Here is a 16476-nt window from a genome sequence, read left to right on the forward strand (position 1 = left end):
AAATTAATTCACCACCTGTCTCTTGCCCTCTTAAGTTCTAGGCTGGACTCTGACACTGTCCACACTCCCAAATTTGGGGAGAATTTAGCGAGGTCCTCGGGTCAGCACCCTCACGCTGTTCTTACTGTGTGCATGGGGAGAAAGAATTTTGCCCCAGGTCTCTCAACGAAATCCTCCTCGTAACATTCTTTCTCTACTTCCACACTTTTAATTCTTTTTATAGAATGGGGATTTTTGGAGGCATGAAACCACTTCCCAGATATTTCCTTTTGAAAATCTGCTTCTCACTCTGAAACATTATTTTAGAATTTATCTATTGTATCTTGCTGCCTCATTAAAAATTCCAATTCAGCATCCCATTACGCTTGTGTTTATTTTTAGAGACTTCTCTGGTCCCCTTTAGACTAAACAATGTTTCTTAAAATTATGGGATGTCCATAGATGTTATGTGAAAAATGGGTCCTGCGAGGAAATAAATGCGCCAAGCAAAGTTAGGCAAATCTTTTTTTCTGTGAGCCCTCTCAGAACCTTTAATATTCTAATATGCACTGTGAGGTCCCAAGGGTGGGGGTGTGTGTAGAACACGCAGCTTTTATCAAACTCACTTGACCTTGAAGAACACTCTCCTTACCTTTTTTGACAAGCCTTTTAAAGAGATTAGCATTCTACAGAACACATTTTGGAAATATTGGTCAGAGAGCACCTATGGAAGGAGAAGGTGGTTTCCTCCTCATCCAGAGCGCTCCCCTAAGGCGGGCAACGTGTTATTGCCTTTCACCTCCTCCTAACCACAGACATTTTGAAAGTTTCATGTGCTTTTATTTGTTTAACCTGAACATAGTAGAGCTTGATTGCATAGTCCCTGCACTGGACTGAGTTCCTTATTGATAGCAATTCCATCTTATTCATCTTTGCATTTGCAGGGCTTACCACAGTGTCCAGGACTTAGCAGGAATTAATGAAAAATGGCATTAAAGGAAAGTTTCTTTGCTGTTGCTGCTTCTTTTTTTTTTCTGAAGAAAAGTAACCCCTCAAAAAAATCCCAAATCCTCTTCTACATCACATATGTGTAGCAAACAAACAAGTCTGTTGGGTGTTTATGAAATTCCCCAGTATACGAAACTGCGTGCTTATTAATATCTTCGGGAGGATTCATTAAGCATGCAAATGTCTTCTGCTCTTTCCAAGGGCAACAAAGGTGGGTTTTCTCTTTCTTTACATCTATGTGTGTGATTGTGTACAGACAGCTAAAGAGACAAGCTGCTGAGAACTTTGCAAAAAAATGAATGGGATAAAACAGATTGTCAAGTTACTGAGTGGTAATTAAGAACAGATTCCTAACATCACTTTACCATTTTAAAGAATTTTTCCTTTAAAAGACAAAACCACCGAATGATGAAATGTGTCATGCTTCTACTGAAGTCCCTTAGTCTTCCACAAGTCCCTACTCAGCTACACATACACATGTATGCCAGCCCAGACTCACACACACCTGAAGAGTGTAAGGAGTCTCAAATTATTTTCAATGGAGAAAATTGTGTGTGTGTGATTTACTCATCTTCGCCCTCAATGTAGATCAGTTGGGAAGATTTCTTTCTCCGAAACATTTCAAAATAGAATTTCACCCTGAAGCTGACTGGGGCACTTGGCCCTGAGCATTATTTTTCAAAGGGGTTTGAGCTACTAGAAATGGGACTGTAATGGGAGGTTGTATGCAGTCATGACTGTGCAAGAACTCTGGCTCCAGAAATAACATCAGCAGCTGTGGCTACCAGTGGGCACGTTCTTCCTCAGCCTGGGGGCCTTAGGCTCTGATCACACACTGTCGGGGGAGGGCAGGTGGTCAGGAAGGAATTCTACCCTCTCTCTCACCCACTCAAGCACCCTTCACACTGTGCGACATTCCATCCCACATCTGGCCAGGTGCATGTCTTACTGCCCACCCCCGGTGGGGAACATACCAGATTAGACACACACGTGGCCTGCCTTGCTATGGGGGTAGAGGGCTGCCGCCACTATGTCCCAGGATTGCGTGTCTTGTGGTTAAACACTTAGGGTTTTGACGTAGATGAGGCAGCAGGGCCGACCCTCCAAGCTGCTGCAAACAACCTGAGAAGGCTTCTCAAAAACACAGTCCTGAGACTCAGGAGGAGATGGTCTTTATGGGGCAGTTTTCTAATTGCTGCCGATTTGGTGTGGTCATGTCTGAGCCAGGGGAGGTTTTTTAACTCCAGGCAATGATATTTACAGAGAGCTGGATGCCAGGAACCTGGTGAATTGTACACGAAAGTGATGCTCTTTCTTACCATTAACTTAGCTAACAGAGGGGCCGTGTGTGTTGAGGGGTGGACATTCGAAAGAGCAAAGAGCAGAAAAGGTGTATGAGAAAAATGGCCATCTGGAAGGTACCAACGTTCTGTAATTTAATTCTCACTTTGGCACCATGGGGCAGATCCTCCTATTAATCCACACTATTCAGAGAAGTTGAATGATGCTCTTGCTCAGCCGTAAGAGCCAAAGCTGATGTTAGAAACCAGGTGTTTTGGAGGTTGCGTTCTGAGGCCTCTCCACTACACCACACCACAGCAAGGACCCAAGACATTTTCAAACATGTCATATCCTACTAATAGGTCCCTCGCAGGAAGAATCTGTGGTAGCTCTGGACTTTTTCTCTCTTTAGTCGTATGTCTGGAAGTTGCTGTCAGATAACAGAGGTTCAGGAGGGCTGCTCTTAGCAATGGAGATCATATTATAAGTGAGAGAAGCAGGATCGGGCCCATGATCAAAACACCTCCTGGGTGAGATGTCTGTATTGGACTGGCCCCAGCTCACAACAAGCTGCTTCTGCCTTCGAGGAACTGACAGAACCCTTGATACAAAGTTTAGAACATCCCTAGGCAGAGCCTGGGGCCTGTATGTTGATCCTGACAGGCTAAGCAGTGGGATGAGAGACCTCACAATTCTGAGTGTTCCTCTTCCTCCCCAGTCTCAGAGGAACTCACCAAGGCAGAGACTTTCAATCTGTGTTGACTCACTTGACCTTTCCCACCATCCTTCAGGATGGAACAATCTTCATCCCATGTTATTGATGAGGAACTCTGTATTAGTCATGGTTCACCAAAGGAATAGAACCAGCAGGAGGTGTGTGTGTGTGTGTGTGTGTGTAGATAGATAGAGAATTATTTCAAAGTATTGGCTCATACAATTGTGGAGGCTTGGTGAGTCCAAAATCTGAAGGGGTAGGATGGCAGGCCGGTGACTGAGAAGACAGGTCATGTCTGAAGACCATCTGCCTGCAGAATCCTGGAGGTCAGTCTTTGTTCTATTAAGGTCTTTGACTGATTGGATGAGGCCCACCCATATTATGGAGGTTCACCAACTTAAATGTTAATCTCATCCAGAAACCCTCACAGAAACATCCAGAAAAATATTGGACCAAATATCAGAGCACCATATCAGCCAACGTGATACATCAAATTAACCATCACAAACACTGAGCTTCAGAAAGTTACCTCCCATGCGGAGGTTGCACAGTGAGAGACAAAACCAGGGATTTAACATGAATTCTCTACATTATCTCCTGTGGCCTGTGTTATTAAAACAGGGAAAATACGTTATTCATGGAGACCCTCATAGTGATTAGATGGCATACCATGGGATTCCCCTCTACTTCTCAGAAGGTCTTCACTGAGGGCTCCCAAGGTCCGTGATGTCCAGGAGCTGTACCCCTGGGAAGTGAGTAAGGAGGGACTTTTGTGCAGTTACTTCTCTTCATGAATAGGCTGTGCCTTGGATGTACATGGTTACCTTTGGAAGCCAGGACAAGCTTGGTGAACTAGTTGAGGACCCCTCAGTGCACAGGTTCAATTGTCCAGATGAGCAGCGTGCTGCTGTACACAGTCTATGTCCAGGAAATATTCCTGGAACATGCAGGTGACTGACAGGTGAAGAAAGATGTAGAATAGGAGATGCCCCCACTCCTACATTAAGGTTCGGTGTGTGATAGTTGGCATAAGGAGGTGAATCAGATGATCTTAGAAGAAATCCACCCACTTCACGAACCCTTTAGGGTTCACCAGCTTCCAAAACAGCCTCTTAGCGCTGACGTCCACACATTTAATGAGCTTCTCCTAGTCCTCTCTCCAGCAGAAACTGAGTAAGCTCACTGGCACGGGGGTGGAGACTCCCCTCTTCCAGCCCCGGATTTTTCTGTGGTAATTTCGCTCCTGTCTTTCTTGTGCTCCCCACTCACCACTTCTAAGTCTCATCCCTATCTCGTCTCAACTTTAAATCCTTCCTTACTCTCACTTTGCCTGGAGTGAATTAATGAGGATATTATAAGGAGTTAATTCTACAAGGAGGTAATGAGGATATTCTCATTAGGCCAGCCTCTTCATTTCGACTTGGTCTGTTGCTGCTGATTTTTATGAATTCCTCTTCATTTCCTTAGACAGGAACAATTAGATGGGCTTGTGGTGTGATTTCCAAGGGAGGGTGGTCACACCATAGCTCCTGGTACTAAAAATTAGTCAGTCATAAAAACTCTCTTATGCTACAAAAACTTGCTGCATCCTTTTATTTTTTAAAAATAGTTAAAAATAGATCCCATATATTTAATACTCGCCACCTGCTGGGCAATGCAGACAACAGCTGGAAAAGTGGGGTTAAAGTTGAGAGAAAAATGGTGGTTAGAATATAGATTTGGGCATGGAGACGAGGGTTGACTTCCCCAGACAGTTTTTGTGCCTATGGTGGAATTCTCGAGAATTGAACGAATTCACAAAAGGAGAGTCAGTGACACTCAGGATGACTGCCCCTGACAGGTGCCACAAGAGCATTCACATCTAGGTAGGAAAAGAGGAATCAGGAGAGAGACCGCACAAGGGGGGTGGCAGTGATGGGAAGATACCTCTGAGGAAAGTCCTTCAAGAAAGGAACGGTCTAAGCATTCCAAAGGGTGAGAATGAAGAGTGACGAGACTGGATTCATCTGGAAGACCAGTAACCTTAGAAGGAGCAAGTGCAGGGATTCAAGGTCAGATGCCAAGGGGTAGCTGCAAGGAGAGGGGGATTCAAGAAGACAGTGAACTGAACTTAGTTCCCAAATAGACTGTGGCACTTTGCACTTCCAGAATTTACTTGCAATCTGCTTCATCTTGGTTAGTTAAGTAGAATTCATGCCAATTTAGGGGAATAAGTGTTCTTCATTGTCCTTTTTTTTTTTTTTTTTTGCTGTGTTACTAAAGATGTTGAAGAAAATATACAAGTTTGAAATCAGAGGAAGTAGGTTAGGGTCCTCTGTGATCTGGAGCAGAACATTGATCAGATCTGGCATATGTAATTCTCCCAAAGTTGTGAGGTTCAGAGAAGACATATGTGAATAATCGTCAACTACTATGAAGAATTATGCCCATGCAAGGTATACAAAATATCATTGCAACACACCTGTAAGCTAAAGCTCAGGAATTATCCCCAATTTATATTTTGGTGAATTGATGGAAGTGTATCAGGTAAGATTGTATTTGGCTGTAAACAACAGAAGACTCAACTATAATAACTAAAACACATAGGAGTTTATTTTTCTCACTTAACAAGAAGTCACAGGAAAGTACAGCCATTAACAGATGTCACCTAGGATCTCAGCTTTTACTTTCTTTTATAAAAAGATTACTTATTTATTTTTAGAGAGAGGGGAAGAGAAGGAGAAAGAGAGGGAGAGAAACATCAAGATGTGGTTTCTTGCGTGCCCTCTACTGGGGATCTGGCCTACCACCCAGGCATGTGCCCTGACTTGGAATTGAACCCATGACCCTTTGGTTTGCAGGCTGCTGTTCCATCCACTGAGCCACACCAGCCATGGCATCACCTCAGCTTTCTCTACCTTCCTGTTCTACCATCCTTAAGTGAGTGGCTTTTGTTCTTAAGGCTGCAAGATCTCTGCTGAATCTCCAAGCATTATATCCATGTTCTAAGAGAGAAGAAATGGAGGAAAAATGAATAAGGAATGTCAAGGTGTTGAAGGGGACACCATCTAAATCGGACTTTTTCTTCAAGACTTTTGTGGCAGCTGATTCCTGCCTTTTGCACCATAACCTTGTCTGGCCAGAACTGGGTGTTGTAGCTATCCCCAGTTACAAGGGAGTGTGGGACAGTAAATATTGTAGACTTGAATTTTTTACTTGAGGAAGGCAAGGGAGACGGCTTTCGGAAGCCAATTTGCAATGTCTACACATAGCAGAACTTACTTCGCCAACTGAACTCTGATATGAGGAAGGGGAAAGATGCAGCAATGGGTATAAAGCTCACAAGGGCAACCTGACAGTGACCAAAAAGCAGGGCTCTGGGCCCTCTGTGACTTGGATCAAAACATCTTGGCTGTCCCCCATAAGAGGTCCAGTCCCCAAGACTTGGCCCCTTCTGGCAATCAGCCCCAACCAGCTGCTGCCAAAGGGGTAAACACATGCCAGGTCCTTGAGTCCCTGCTGCACTGTAACTGTGGTTAAGCACCCCCCACCCAATCTGGGCTAACGGCAAGTTCACTAGAGTTGTGATGGCTTAGTGATGATTTGCGGTTATCTGGGCTCCTTCTACCAATGGAGAGTTGAATACCTACACACTTATGTTATTTAACTGTACAAGCAATTTGCATCTCATGTGTGTCCTTTTTATATTCATTCTCCAATTCTTGGGAACCGTAAAGGACAAAGCATTTACATCCTCTTTTTCTCTACTCTGGGAGGGGGGCTCTTAAACCAAGCTGTTTCCCTAAGATGCTTCATCTCGATAGAGAAACAAAACATCCCATCAAGAATCCATACCTGAACACCCATGAAACTCTCCATGGGTCATGGCCCAGTGTGGGTGCCAGCTGCTCACGCACACTCCTGGGGTTGTAAGGAAAATAGAACATAAAACACTCACCCTGAGGATGGTGCCAACCACGGGGCAGACAGTTGCTCTTGACGAAGGCAATTTCCAGTCCAGTCCAGAAGATAGATCACAATAACATTTTAGAAAAAAATTAAAAGCAATCCTTAAAAGTATGAATAAGAGCTATTGTAAATGGTTCAAACTCTGTATATAAGCAGTGAAGTAAGATGAATTGACTGGCACTGAGTTGGAAAAGCTATACAGAGGCAGGGAGTGTGGAACATAATTTTATAAAAATAAACTTTTTTTAAACATACACACTCCCAAAGAAGAAATGGAAAAGTTGTTAGGGTGTGGACTAGGGCTTCTAATTAGCTGTTCGGTTCTGCCTGATTTATCTCCTCTCTTGCCCTAGCACCTTCGTGGAACTTACTGTCCTACAACGGGACCCTTTGAGGATGGAGAGGGCACTCCCCACACACCTGAACCCGCCGCCGGCTCATACCAAGTCTTTGCGCCTGATGTCCACATGAGGAGCGAGGAGAAACCTACTGGCAGGTCGCCGCCGTTGCCTCCTTGACCTTTACATGTTTCCAAAACAGAGGGAGCCCTGAGAAGGCTCCTTGCCAAAGTGGGAAACAGCTACCCTCATTGTCTGCCTCGCCCCTGCCGGCTGCCCTCTCCCTTCCTCCCTCCCCTCCTTTCTGTCTGAAAGTGTGAAAATTACAAATCCCAAGGAACTGCAATCAGAACTCTACCTAGGGAAAATTCAGAGTATCCTGGCCATAAATATCCCGCTCCAAGACGCCTGACGTCAGAGCTGGGCGGGCGGGGGAGCGAGGCCGGCCGGGAGGGGCGGCGGCGGTGGTTTCTCTGAATGCAGCGGAGTCCGGCCAGAGAAGCGGAGCGCGGCCGCGAGCGCGCGGCCAGGTTCGGGTAGCAGGGAGCGGCGCCCGCCATGGGGGCCTCGGAGTAAGTGGGGCCGCCTGGCCTGTTGGTTTCGCGTCTGTCGGTGGGCTGGGGTTCGGGCTGAGGGAGCTTTCTGCTAGCACTCTCCACTTTTCTCCCCCTACTTTATCTACTGTGTTAAAAGCGGATCGGAAAGGCAAAGGCTCCACAGGCTGCCTGTTTTGTTTCTCCAAAGTGTTTGCAGAGCCGCGGGTCCCTGAGTGGGCTCCCAGGGCCTGCGTGCGCCTCTGTGCGTGTGTGTGTAGTGTCTGTCGGTATGAGCACATCTGGACACAGGAAATGTCTTTGGAAAACTTTAAAAAATGTTTTTTCGTGGCTTTGAAATCTGATTCCTTGTTGTCACAAGTGGACAAACATAGCCAGTACCCCCCACACTGACAACTTTTTTGGTGGTGTCTTGTCCTGGTTCAGTTTGTGCCTTCATGCGGATGATTTAACTCTTCACAAGCCCAGCTCCCACTTGCAAGCCTGGCCCTTGGCCAGCAGGCAGGGGAGGGGAAGCCGAGGTTCTTGCTCTCAGCAGCAGTGGGCAGTGGGACTTGGAGCAAAGAAAGGAGCATCTCAGGAAAGGAGTCCTGACTCTGGATACCTTAGCACCTGTGGCTGCTGCGGCACCTCCTGCCTTGGCCCTGACATCACCAGGCCATGGGACTTTGACTTAACTGGGAAGGAGGGATCTGGTCAGGAGGCAGGTAACCTAAGGAAGATGGGAAGAGGAGGAATGGTGGTGGTGGGGACATTGGGGCCCTGTGTCCAGTCCTGCCCCAGGAGTGGGATGAATGTGTCTGCCACATGTGCCCACGGCGGGGGACATGCCGGATTCTCTGGAAGCACCGCGGTGCCCCAAACAAGATGCAAGCTCATAACATAAAGAGACATGTCTGAGCTGTGGCGTGGAGGAAGGGGGGTGGTGGGGGAGAGGGAGAGAGATTTTTATCAAAATTGAACACAGATTGCTGAGGTCTGGGCTTGATTTAACTCTTCGCTCTCTGCTCTGGCCACTTTTGCACAGTTTTGTGGAGGATTTGCAAAGTTCCTGGGAAGGTGGGAAGGAAAATCACGCCTCTCTAGGAAAGAGGCCTTGGAGGTTTTCCTTGAAGCCGACTTGGGAATGAAAGCAACTTCCCATCTTTGAAAAGTTTACAGTTTCAAGTTTTGTGCCCCCAACCCCCACCCCTGCCCCATCTGAGTTTGGTGTCAGTTTCTTGGATTTCTCTGAAAAGCCGGTTGATGGAGGAAATGGATTTTCCCTAGGACGAAGAGGGGCAACTGTGTTCTCCTGAGAGTGGGAGGAGAGGGGGTGCGGGCTCTGTGGACCCAGCAGCCCTGGATTGCCCAATGCATGGCGCTGCATGTCAATAGCCGGGTTCAACAAACCAGTGACCACAAAGAGAGCCCTTTCAGCTTTGCCCTAGCCCAGTCTCTGGTTTTATATTTTGCAATAGAGCCAACCTACAATGTTTGGATGGGAGGAACATTACTGGACTCTCCCTGTGCCCTAGAAAAATGAGAGAATGAAGGGACAGAGAGGAAATTTGGACCCACAGGAAGTTGGAGATTTGGGGAGGATTTTAGAAATTATACAAATTGACCCCTAGGGAAACACTATAATAGACTGAGCAGACAGCAATGTCAAAAATAGACTTGTTTAATCTAAGGAGTACATCTTCAACCTAAGTGTGATGAAGAAGGAAATAAGTCACTCTGAGGGCAGTGTAAAATAGTGTGTAAATGGGGTAGCGGGGTTCCTGTGAGATGAACATGCAAGCACATGCTTACACATTTGTGACTTTGTGGCGATGGCGGTGGCCTTCGGGCATGGATACATAAACAGCCCGTTTCACATCTGTGCTGGGAGCTGCATTCCTTCCTTAAAAACAAAACGAAATAAAAACCAAGGAACCAACTGTGCTGTTATGTCTTGCCGCCTGGTAAGTTGCATGCTCTGGTGCATAACTACTAGCCACGTTTTCAGAGCTTTTCCTCTAGCTCCTGTGATGCTGAGGGAATACTCGTGCCCCCCTCAGGTTGAAAAGAGGAGAGAAACTTCCTCTGGGCCCTAGAACGGAGAAGAGAGTCAGGCATTCAGGAAAGGGGGAGGATGTGAGGGCAGAACCAGTATGAAGGCCTGTGAATGTTTTTTCTTTGGGGAAGTGTGGGTGAGGTTGAGACTACAGCTTTCTGTGAGAACTTGCTTTCTCCTCAGTCTTTCTTCCCAACCTCTTGCCCCCAATGATTTGGACACTAAACAAGTTAAAGTCTCCCCCTCACTGAAGAGTACTGGGCCCAGGGTGGAGAGGGCAAGCCTAAGTGCCCGTAGTCAGGAGGGTGCAAAGATTACCAATGAGGAGCCAATGGAAGGACCATTGGAATGTTCCTACTCATTCCCACTATTTACAAACAGAACGCTGAACATCCAAGGACAGAGGGCCCCAAGGCCCAGAAACACCCTTGTCCCAGCCCAGGACTCCTCAGGGAGAGACCTGGGCTTTTAGTCTTTTGTCTTGTGGGTTTCTTCAGATGGTCAGTAGAATCCTGACCCCTCTGGGCTTGCTCTGGGAGACATTCCACCAACTCGAGACCTGGACAAATTCCTAGACCATCGACACTTGGGCTGATAGTGAAGCCTTCTCAGTGTCCCTTCTATTAGCTCAAGATCTGGCCAGCTCTTCAATCCTCTCTGAGATGAGAATACTTAGGATGCATTCATTCTCATGCTCTCCTGAAGGTCCAAAGGGCAAACACACCTGGAAGAAGAACAACTTGGACTTTGTATTTGGCTTTGATAGCAGACGGATTTTTGGATCTCCGTGGCCAGAGTGTGTGTGTTCAAGGATCTTGTGCCCTTCAGGTCTGGACTACAAACGTAGCCTGGTGCAAGGATAGAACGCAGGCTTCTGAGCACTGCCTGGGAGAGGATTAGTCACCCGGGAGACCTTACTTATTCCTGTGAGCTTCAGCATCCTCATCTGTGAAACCATACTGAGGATAATATTTACCACACAAGGTTATTACAAAAATGATATTTATGCAAAAGAACAAAAACAGAGTTAGCAATGTTGTAGACCTTTAATAAAGGGGCTATCATAATTTCATTTTACAGTTTTCAGCCATCGAGCCTGTCTTGTTTAGAAAGGACCTCCCACCCAAATCTGGCTGCAAGTTTTCCATTATTGAAGGCAGTGGAGTGGGCTCAGGTCACACCTTTACTTGTTCTTTCTGGAAAGGGTGGCTGATAGGAATTATCCATGAGCATGCCTGACCCATTACCCTGAAGGGTGGGAGAAGGCACCAGGCATCCTGGGTATCTGTCCTGGAACCAACTCCTGTGTGAGCTCTCTCCAGAGGTGGCAGGGCAGCAGGGCAGGTCATTCATGCATGGTGGGGGTGGGGCAGGTGGCAAGGTGGAGGTGGGGCAGCAAGATCAAGAACCATTTTTGTTGTTTTTTTTTTACTTTCAACCTTTTTCTTTTTGGTTTTTAAATTTTATTTTGAATTAAAGTTTACCGTCAATATTATTTTGTATTCGTTTCATATGTACAGCACAGTGGTTAGATAATGATATACTTTACAAAATGTTCTTTCCAAATAAATCAGCAGCAGATTAGAGGAAGCAGAAGATGGAATCAGTGATTTAGAAGACAAGATAGCAGAAAACGCAATCAGGGCAGCAAAAAGAAAAAAATAATTTAAGAAAATGAGATGGAAGGACCAGTTGAGTCTTGAAGATTAAGCCCGAGGTCACGTTTGTTAGACAAACTGCATCTCCAGGAGCCAAGGTCAGAGTAAGGGGAGACTCTGATGGGTTGTAAAGAATGGAAGCTTTAGGCAGGTGTAAGCTTCCCTGGTGGGCATGGGCCAGGCGAGTGGCTAGTCCCAAAACGGACAGAGCCTCTGATGCGGGAGAAAGCAGCTGCAGGTTCTCTTGGCCCATCTCAGAGCTTCTAAGTTATCCTTCAAGTTGACAGTTAAAACTTTAAGGATCACATTTGTTTCTGTTTTGCTCAAGCGCTCTCTTTAACGATGGCCTGGGATGACTTTTCAGCTTTTAAGAGGCTCAGCCACTGGCCAACATCTCTTGAGATGGCCCAGATTGGGGGTCAGTGAATTCCTCAACCCTGGCAATATCTATTTCTCCACCTCTCTCCTCACATTTTTGGGGTTTTTTTGGTTGTTGTTGTTTCATTATGAGATTTTAAAACTGCACCAAGATGCTGTTTAGGGAGGAAATGTTTTTGGACATGTGTTTCATGCTTGTGCTGTGCAAAGCTTTTCAGACTGTAGGTATTAGCAGGTGTTGTGGGATTCTTCCTGGGGACACCCCTCCAAAAAAGGAAAAAGAAAAGAAAAGAAGAAACCCGGGGAAATTAAAGTTTAGGCAATTTACCTCTGGCCAGAGTGGCACTGAATGATGTGTAGGATGCCTTCTGGTTCCATGGAGAAAGCTTCAGAACCAGGTAGACCCAGGTGTGAGTTCTGGCACCAGGCAGTCACAAGCTGTTCAACCTCTCTGATTCTTCATCTGCTAAATGAGCACAATAACTATTCTCACATCTTAGGGTTGTTTTGAAGATGAAATGAGATAATACACGAGAAAGACCTAGCAAACTGCTTGGTGCTCAGAAAAATGTTCATGCCTTTTTCTCTCTCTAGAGCTAAGCTCATGAAAGGACATGTGTTTGGATATTTGTCCATGCGTGAAAGTAAACAAACTGCTTATTCAAGGCTTAACATCAGTGCTCAAAGGTCAGTTACCTCAGTCTGGAAATGGAGACCTTTCATACAGAACTGGGGCACAGATGAGCACTCCCCATGCCCATGAAGCCCCATGTGACACCCTATGGAATAAAGGAAAGGCCACCAGCTCACTCATCAACGAACCTGGGCTCTTAGTGAGCTGTCTCCATTCAGCTTGTTTTAGAAGTCCCAAACACTGCCATGGCTCAAAGAGTCAGAGTCAAAACTGGAAGAGAAATCACTGAGTTAGTACCTAACATTAAAACCCAATAACAATGGCAGAATGACAACAACACCTTACATGTGTATAACATGCTACAGTTTGAAAAGCACATGCCCTCACTTCATCATCTTAACAACCTTATGAGATGGTGTTATTCACATTTTTGGGTTTTTACTCTGTGGGCTAAAAGACTTACACTAGTTTACAAAGTAGGTGAAGTGGAAGTAACAGGAAGTGGAGGTGGATCCTAGCAGTGGGCTGCAACCCTGGCTGCACGTTGGGATCAGCTGGGGAGCTTATAAAAGTGTCAGTACCTGGGCTCCCCCCAGACCAATGAAATTAGGATCTCTGGGAAGTAGAGTCCAGGCACTGAGAATTCTACAAGCTCCCAGGTGATCCTGAGTCTAAGTTGAGAGCCATGGGTCCGAGGGAAGAGTGAAGAATACTATACCAAGGTTAGGACTCAGGGTATCAGGTATAGGTAGGACAAATAGGCAGGACTTTGCTAGGATTTAAGTAACCTCCGTAGGGGTAGGGACTTGCATAGTTCTTCCTGTATTCTCAGAACCTAGAATAGTGTCAGGCACAAGGTAGATACTCAATAAACACTGGCTGAATGAGTGAAAAGACACATTGCTATAGATTAGGAGCCAACAATCTTAAAAGTCAAATCCAATCTGTCACCTTGCTGTATAAATAAAGTTTTATTGGAACACAGCCATGTCATTTGTTTGTGTTGCCAACGGCTGCTTTCGTGCTAACAGCACCGGGTTGAATGTTGTAATAGGGACTGTATAGTTCACAGTGCTCAAAATATTTATTGTCCGGCCCTTTAACAGAAAAAGTTTGGTGGCTTCTGTCCTAGATGTCAGGCAGGAATGGAACAAGTATACCTTGGCAAGAGTCACTATAGCACAGTGGTCAAGCGTATGGGTTCTGGAATTCCACGAACCTGTGTTTGAATCCTGGCTCTGCCACTTACCTAGTGTAAGACTTTGCATATTATTTCACCTCTCTGAGTCTGGGTTTCCTCATCTGAAAATAGGGATGATAGTGATCATATCTCCCTCTGAGGGTGGTGGTGAGAATTGGCAGCCCTTGACCGAGAGCAATCACTCAGCAACTGTTAGCTCTTATTATCGTGGTTGTTGCTGCGGTTACTTGCAGTTAACCAAGCAGAGCAAAAACAAACTAGATTGAAGTCAAAATCTAAATCCTGTGTCATGGACAGAATAAGGGGGGAAATAATCAGTCTGTAAGCTGGTGTGATGAAGAAAAACCCATGTGAGGCTTCTGAGGTGAAGGGTGTCCTCCAGGACAACATAGATCAGGCCCCCGATGTGTGAATGAGCTTCTCCTGTACAGCTCATTGCTGTGCCAGCCGGCAATCCTGTCACCCCTCATGGGTTAGCTTAGATTTTATTATAATGAATCTAGTCACAAGCATACTGCCCCTCTATACCCTTGTTCACAGTTCTTTCTACCTGAGAGACCCCTCTTGACCTTTATCTTCCTGGTCTACTAATTCTGACAGGCTTACTCAGATATCCCCTTCTCTCTCAAACTCCCTTTGCAAGCCCCCCTCTCCCCCAGTCACTCTTTTCTTGTCACTCCCATGAACCTGACACACAGCTCTGTCATAACACTCAACACAGTGCATTACAGTTTCCACCTTGTTTTCTACATGTTTGGAGCTCATAAAAGTCAAATTACATTGTTGAGCCCACACCTGATAGCCAAGTAGTGTCAGTTAACCTCTGATTCAATGCAATGCTACCTGAGTTAACTCTCCAGAGAAGAGTAGTACTTGCCCAGGTGCTGATGGGATTGCAAGAGAGAATTCCCATAGCCAACCAGATCCAGAATAGCTACCCAGTTTAAAGACATATGTGGGCCCTTTGAGTCCTTAACCGTCCACTCTATGGTGGCTCCTTCCCTCTAGGACAACCCTCGTAGGGTGCCGTCAGGGACAAAGAAGGATGGAAGATGCTTAAAACCAAGTCTTTGGCAGCCGATGTGCTAAAAGTTGGGTTCTGGCCTCTCTGGGCTTTCGTGTATATGTGTCAGGATAATGGGGAGTTAGCTTGCTATGGTCCTCTTTCATTAGCACAGTGATAGGGAGAAGCATGATCATGGATAATAGCAAATAGCCTGTAATTCACAGCAATGCCATTTGACTACAGAATAGATTGCGTACTTTTTCTAAATTTTAGTGGCGGATTTTTTTGGTGGCAGATATATATTGTGTGTAGAATAATAGTAAAATGAAGTCTCTTCTAAGGGTGGAGGTACAGAAAAATGTTGGCCTTCAATTACATATTCCTCCCCACCCCCCTTTTTTTTAACTCTCACCCAAGGCCATGCTTATTCATTTTAGAGAGGGGGGAAGGGAGAGAGAAAGAGAAAGGAAAGGAAGCATCAAAGGAGAGAGACATCAGTGGGTTGCCTCTGCTGCCTGGCGACCAAACCTGCAATCCAGGCATGTGCCCTGACGGGGCATCAAATCTGCAACCTTTCGATACACAGGATGGCACTTCAGCCAACTGAGCCACACCAACTAGGGCAATTCAATATACCTTTTGTTCAACCCTAAAGGGGCAATTAGGAACTGACTCCTAAGAGGGGAGTTATCTGGAGAGAATAAAATAGTATGTTTATATATGTCTCCATTATGTATTAGGTGCTATGCCAATCATTCAATAATATGTATTCTTTATTAGATTTTTCCAAATTAAGAAAGTAATTTTTCCTTGTTTAAACATGTGAATCAATATTGTTCAGAGATACAAAAAAAGAACAAGTTGAAAATGAAAACATCTCTATTCCCATCCACACCCTGGTAATTAATGTAACTAACCTAAAATGATTTTCTTCCATATCTTTTCCTTTGTTCATACAAATACCTACATGTGTGGGTGCAGGTAGAGCAGGATCTTGTTTGTGTTTGTTTTTCGCTGAAATTGAATCTAACTGTACACACTTTTCTTCCCCTTGACCATATGTCAGGGTCATCCCTACAATGGATCAGTCTCTTTTGTTCTGATTTCTTTGTACCTACACACAGCTGTATATATATGAGATCATGCCATTCTGGCAGGGATGTTTATTTTTCCATCTTCCATCAGATATTAAATGTGGTTTCATCCTGGCTGATCACCAGCTTGAGTCCCTGAGTCTGACGTACCAAGCATCCATCGCCTGGGGAGGTTTTGCTTTGTCACTCAGGCTGAGTGAGTGGTGTACCAGGCCTGCTGACCACCATGGGGTGTGACTACATGTTGTTTGTGGTCCTCATTTCTCCCTTAGGGAAGCTACTGACCATCAGGTCCTATGGCTCCTCTCCCTCTCATCAGATTTCGCTTTCCCTCCTTGGGTTTCTGTGTCACTGACAAAGCAGGGAATGCAGCAAGAAACGTCAGAGACTATGCATTCTGTTAGAGAACAGTTCTGGGGGACCAAGTCGGGCAGTATGGTATCATGGGCAGGTGTGTGGACTCTACGCTCTGATTGCCTAGGAATCCAGATTTTGCATAGTGGACACTGGGCTGTGCCACCCGGACCCCTGTTCAGGCAGTGCTGGCAGTGGGCAGCCCTCTCTGGAATTGCCTCAGCTCAGGAGTTGCCTTGCCCATAGTCACTCCTCCCTCCACACTCCCCTCCTGGGTCACCTACACCCAG

At 45.7% G+C, this 16476-nt stretch overlaps 1 protein-coding gene across 4 annotated transcripts in view; it reads left to right on the plus strand.

Annotated features, from left to right (window-relative positions):
• The first annotated feature begins 7719 nt into the window (after window positions 1-7719).
• Window positions 7720-16476, plus strand: part of DAAM2 (dishevelled associated activator of morphogenesis 2) — a 111264-nt gene continuing 102507 nt past the window's right edge. For 2 of the 4 annotated variants that reach the window (XM_037052076.1, XM_037052067.1), the window contains exon 1: window positions 7720-7841. The gene's annotated coding sequence lies outside the window, so the exon portion shown is untranslated. Of the gene's footprint in view, window positions 7842-8248; window positions 8531-16476 lie in introns of those variants that run through there. The other 2 variants (XM_037052104.1, XM_037052085.1) reach the window with 2 other exon arrangements.

This window comes from Sturnira hondurensis, unplaced genomic scaffold, assembly GCF_014824575.4.
Source record: "Sturnira hondurensis isolate 20B ecotype Veracruz unplaced genomic scaffold, ASM1482457v3 Scaffold0000880, whole genome shotgun sequence".
NCBI classification, from domain to species: domain Eukaryota; kingdom Metazoa; phylum Chordata; class Mammalia; order Chiroptera; family Phyllostomidae; genus Sturnira; species Sturnira hondurensis.